Raw genomic sequence first — 6,000 nt, forward strand, 5'->3', positions numbered from 1 at the left:
TTATTAAATAAGCTTCAAAAGATATGCCATATAACTCCCCCAAGCCTACCTCTGTATTGTGATACAATGCAAATAGTAAACGACAAAGCCGAGGAAGGTTACAAATAATCTTCAATTTGAAAATTGTATCTAGAAGGCTATGAAGCTAACTGAATGTTGATATACTGGGGCTATCTATGCTAGCAAGGTGGTTATTTACAGATCTTACTGTACTTTTGTGGAGTCAAATTAGATCGGTTTCAAAGGACCTTTGTAATAAGCGTTTTAAATCGCTGCCCTTGTCGTTGCTTTTAGGCCTTAAGAGAGAAAGGGACAGGGCCTTAAGAGAGGTCAACTACCCTCATGAGGAGATCTGTTAGGAAAAATAAGAAAAGCAAGTTAGAAATTCACTTTAACAATTTTGAAGGTGTCAGGGGGCATATGTTTACGCCTATAGACTGGTGACATAACAAGTTTTCTCGATTAGTGATTAAAAAAAAATCCTCTACAGCTGATATTTATTTAGTGGAATCCTACGAGACCAAAAAGTTCTTCCGGTATATTTGCCACACCTTACGGCATTATTATGATTCTAAGTTCGAGTGACAGTGAATTCAGCAGAACACCCACAAATTAGAATGACCAACATTTTCTGTCCTACCCATTGGACATATATAAATCCTATGAAAGAAGAGAAAGTAATAGACCAGGATATATAAAACATTTGTAAAGTATTATTTTAATATTGTTTTCATGAAAGTCTCCCGTTATTAAAAACCATTTCACAATTTGAAAACTAAATGAAATGTATTATTAATACCTGTGTATGCTTCCACAGCTGTGCCACTCACACAGCTTTCGAATACAAAATGATCTTGATAATTAGGGTTAGTGTCAAACATCCTCATTTTCAGAGGATTACAGAAGAGAAAACTAAGCATTTGTTTATAGTCATATAACTTACTAAGAGCAATTAGCTGTGATCAGTAATGTATTATTTCTAATACACAATCCTAAAGTCATACTTTTTTTTCTCTGTATAAATTTTTAATACACAGGAACAACACAACTTTAATGTCACAGGGATTTTGGAATTAATATTGTGATTTTTTTTAAAACTACAATTTAATGGTTTTTAAAATGTAGTTCTGAAAATATACAAAGAAACGAACAGTAAGGAAACTAGTCCCTTCAAAGAAAATAGTGTATTTAATTATTAAAAATGCCAACTGCAAAACTATTTTCAAGGTATTCTAAGTTTAATAAAGAATATGACGCTGGTGGATATTTTAGTTTTAATTAAAAAAAGAAATTATACCCTTTTAAATTTAAAAGAATGAAAAAAAAGTGCCCAAAAAACTTAGCCTGGAATTCTCCAAAACTTTGTACTTCACTGATGCCATGTTTTCATAGCAGTTATCATAAAAGCAAGAAACAAACGTTTAAACATGAAAAAGTTCTGATTTAAAAATTAAATCACCAGGTTTTTCCCCCCTTCCACTGACTTGCGAAAGATTGAGCAGTCGGTCACTAATTGATTCTAAGACCTTTAAAGTTAAGATATAATCATCGGCAAGTGAAGCGTCACATATCATTATAATTTAAATAAAGGAGAATGATGAGAAGTACACATTAAGACCAAAATGGATGCTTTTGTAACCAACCTCACTTTTTAGCTAACAGCATTCATTTTACAATTTTGTGTATTAAAGAATACTATGGTGCCGTACTAACTTCAGAGTGAATCTCATTGAAAACAGACAACACAAAAATTGTTTTCAAACTTGAAAAAGATCTTTGGAAATATCACTGCAAAAGCTAACTGGTAGCATCTCTGAGTATTTTCTACAGAACGTTCATAGGAGTGGAAGGTATTTCTTTAGAAAGAAGCTGCAATGAGTGTCTACGTCAGTCTCTATTCCAAAAGGGTTTTCTAAATCATCTAGACCATCAGGAGGTCCTGTTTTTCAGTCAGCGATTGATCACTTAGCTATGAACAAGAAGACTGCCACCGGATACCTGGGATCTGTCCAAGAACTGCCCAGCTCCTTCTAAAGGGTGTCAGTCACTGCTCTCTCAATAACTCCAGTTACAATTTGTTTCATGAATGATAAAAAGTTAACATGAAAATAATGTACTTTAAAATCGAGTTTTTCATACAACTCAGTCATCTTGCCTGGTTTTGTTTTCAGACGATGATCTATACAAATTAATTTTACATTTTGACCCCAATTTTGAAAGGAAAAGAAGAAAACTTCAGCTTCTTCATGACAGACTAGTTTTTTTTTTTTACTTTATGCTTCTTAAAATAATTGACACTATTTTCCCAACCATTATTCTCAGACCCAAGTGAATTAAATTCTCGCGGTAAGACAAGAACACAACAAAACAGTAACGATATAGTATCATCACCACGATCATCTTGCAAATTTGGGACGCATCACCAACACATTTCAACAAAGTGCAGTTACAGAAGCCGACTCACCTAAGCAATGGGAGTTAAGAATTTAGAAACGCAGCCTCCTGATCACCAGCAGAGGTAAAGGCCCCTTCTTTACCTAACAAGTGACCTTATATAAAACCAGCACATAGGTTACTCCCAGTTTCTGCCTCCTTACCTCAGGCTCCTCCCCAAATACCGAGACAGAAAGTACCACAAATACACACCCACTTTCCACCCCTTACACGGAGGGACCAGAGACTTCGGTTAAGCTGCCCTACCTCCACCTACCCCAGTCAGGCTCCGAGGAGCAGGAGTCGAGCCTGGCACGTGGAGGAACCAAGGCGCCGGCAGGCCATCTTCCCGACCACTGCGGGGGTGGGAGGGGGCCGCGCTCTCCATCCCCTGCCCTCCGGCAAGCCAGCCCCCATCCCCGGCCCCTTCCACTCGGCTCACCGCCAGCAAAGTGCTTAAGGGCACCTAGGCTGGGTGACCCCCCAAGTGCGCCCCTAACTTAACTGTCACCACGACCCCGCAATGGTCACTGTCGGGGTGCTGGAGCCGGACTCCGTCGCCGCGGGACGCAAGCGCACGGGATCCCGTGCCCGGCCCCTAAGTACCCCGGGAGCAGCTCTCGGACCCTGCGCACTTTCGCCGGGGCTCGGAGACCCAGGTTCTCTCAGACCCCCGGTAAGGCGCGCGCCGAAGGGCCCGTCACGGCCGCGCGGAGCGCACGGGCTCGCGTCGCCGGTGCGGACAGCCGCTCTCCCCCGCGCGCCCCGCGCGCAGCCCGTGCCCTCCGCCGCCTGTGTATTAGCCCTGCGCCGGGACGTCTCCTCAGGGCGCGACCCTCGGCCGGGACCTGTCAGCCCCGGTGCCCTCGGACCACGACCCGTCCGCCCGGGGCCCCTCCGTCCGAGAGCCCGTCGGCCCCTGCTCCCCGGAGCGCGCCTCAGCGCGGGTCCCTCCGGGGCCCCGCGCCCCTCGGCGAACCCCTCCGTCCACGGGCCCTCGCCCGGCGCCGCTGCCCCGACCGCCCCTGGCAGCCCGACCCTGACCTGCGGCGGTGGCCTGGCGGTCCGCTCTGGTGTCCCGGTGGCCGACCCAGCGCCCTAGGCGGCGGCGGCTCCGGCTCGGGCTCCGAGTGCGGTCGGCCCCGCCTGCAGCCGCTGAGCCAGGCCGGGCCGGGGGCGGGCGGGGGCGGGGGCGCGGGGCGGGCGGCGGGGCGGGGGGGGGGGGGGTGGCGTTCGAGGGGGAGGGGAGCGGCCGGGGCGCCGCCGCCCCGCGCACAGTAGGACTCCTGCTCGCCGCGCCCACCTTCCCTGGAGCCCCTACTCTGCGCCCGGCCTTGCTTGTTCCTCACAGCCGCCGCTGGGAGGCGACCCAGAAATGGTCCCATTTTCCCTGAGGAGGGACCGGCCGGAGCCCAGGAAGATGCCCACGGTCACGTCGGGGAGAGCCGAGGTGTGGAGTTCCGGAGCTGCCCTCCCTCTCCAGGCCCGCGGGTCTCGCCTTCGCAGTGGTCTGCGGGTGTTTTCTTTTGTTTTTTTCTTTTCCTCAAGTTCTTTTCGATGACATTCTTAAAAAAAAAAAAAAAAAGAAAAAAGAAGAGCATATTTAGGAACACCTGGTTTTTATCCCATACGCAATGGCGCTGCACACTTTCTGCTCCCCCCGCTTTCGCATTTGTACTTCCCACTGGTATTCATTATTCACTTAGAGCGACAAAGTTTTAATTGCAAAAATTTGAAGTATTCATTAACCTCTGACAGAATTTTTAAACTTTTTCAGCAGTGTTTTTTACGCTGAGGGACCCAGACACATGCTGCGGGGCTGGGGCGGGACGCGGGGCATGGGAATCTTAAGTTTGCAGTTTGAGGAGCAGTTTGGGGTCGAGCTTCCTCGTGCATGGACCAGATGGACTCTGGGCAGCTTCGTTTCCTGCCGCTCCCTTTATCATGACCCGTCCAAAGGGGGTTGATAGATGCCCAGCCAGAAAGCCCCCTAGTCTTCTGGACTTGAGGCCTGACTTTCCTTACCTTTTTCCAATCCCATTTACTGAACATCCTGTTGTGGGCCTGGCCGTCCTTGGGGAGCAAAGGTGCATAAAAACTGTGATTTTTAAGAAGCTTATCAATTACTTGCCCAGGATTACTTGCTCCAGTCCTTTAGCGTCTTAATTGGTTGGGGATGGCTTGTTTTTTTTCCTCTAGGGCAGCTGGTCCTTGTTTGCAGTTTAAAGTAAAACATTATGAGGATGGTTATCACCTCGGAGAAGGTTCAGAGCTTAATTCAATAGATTCATGCCTTCCACCTGTCCCATAAAATAGGAAGTTAAGAGCCACAGCTGAATAGGGACTTCAAAGAGGACCATTTTATTTATCACTGAAAAACACCATTTCCTTGCCTGCCGTTTAGGTAGTCAGATTGACACCGCTCAGCATTCTACACTCCAGCATAGAAGTGCTGCATGCATCCCACTTCTTCTTTTTTTAAAAAAAAATAAATTTATTTATTTATTTTTGGCCACGTTGGGTCTTCATTGCTGCGTGTGGGCTTTCTCTAGTTGCCGCGAGCAGGTGCCACTCTTCCTTGCAATGCGTGAGATTCTCATCGCAGTGGCTTCTCGTTGCGGAGCTCGCGCTCCAGGTGCGTGGGCTCAGTAGCTGTGGCTCGCGGGCTCTAGAGCGCAGGCTCAGTAGTTGTGGCGCACGGCTTTAGCTGCTCCACGGCATGTGGTATTTTCCCAGACCAGGGCTCAAACCCATGTCCCCTGCATTGGCAGCCAGGGAAGTCCCTAAATACCCTACACTTTAAATGTACAATCCAATGATTTTTAGTTTGACAGAGTTTTCTCCCCCCCTTTTATTGAGAAATAATTGATATATATCACTGTATAAGTTTAAAGTGTACAGCATGATGGTTTGATTTACATAAATTGTGAAATGATTACCACAATACGTTTAGTTAACATTCATCATCTCTTATAGATACAATAAAAAGAAAAAAAAATTTTTTCTCCTTGTGATGAGAACTCTTAGGCTTTAATCCTTAACGCCTTTCCTATACATCATACAGCAGTGTTAACCATAGTTATCATGTTGTTTATTACATCTCTAGTACTAAATTATTTTTCTTCCAGTTTTATTGAGATATAATTGACATACAGCACTGTATAACTTTAAGGTGTACCGTATAAATGATCTGACTTACATGCATCATGAAATGATTATCACAATAAGTTTAGTGAATATCTATCATCTCTAATACTAAATTATTTTATAACTGGAAGTTTGTACCTTTTGACCACCCTCCTTTAATTCTCCCTCCTCCCACCTCTGGTGGCCACAAATTTATAGGTCTAGCTCTTACATTTAGGTCTATGATCTATTTTGAGTTAAATTTTGTGTATGGTGTGAGGTAGGGCCAATCTGCTTTTCGTGGAGAAATACTCATAATTCAACAATATTGACTAAGTGGAATCTCACTACAGTGAGCTTATAACTGGTACAACATTTTAGAGTTGATCTGAATAGTTTCTAAACTTTCTTCCAGATTAAAAAAAAAGCGATTTTCTACTA

At 45.3% G+C, this 6,000-nt stretch overlaps 1 protein-coding gene across 3 annotated transcripts in view; it reads right to left on the minus strand.

Moving 5' to 3' along the window:
• Nucleotides 1-3,606, minus strand: part of PPARG (peroxisome proliferator activated receptor gamma) — a 137,745-nt gene extending 134,139 nt beyond the window's left edge. The window contains exon 1 of one of the 3 annotated variants that reach the window (XM_032650112.1): nt 3,478-3,606. The gene's annotated coding sequence lies outside the window, so the exon portion shown is untranslated. Of the gene's footprint in view, nt 1-2,464; nt 2,536-2,710; nt 2,811-3,477 lie in introns of those variants that run through there. The other 2 variants (XM_032650115.1, XM_032650114.1) reach the window with 2 other exon arrangements.
• Nucleotides 3,607-6,000: the final 2,394 nt, after the last annotated feature.

The sequence above is a fragment of the Phocoena sinus genome, chromosome 11, assembly GCF_008692025.1.
Source record: "Phocoena sinus isolate mPhoSin1 chromosome 11, mPhoSin1.pri, whole genome shotgun sequence".
Taxonomy (NCBI): Eukaryota; Metazoa; Chordata; class Mammalia; order Artiodactyla; family Phocoenidae; genus Phocoena; species Phocoena sinus.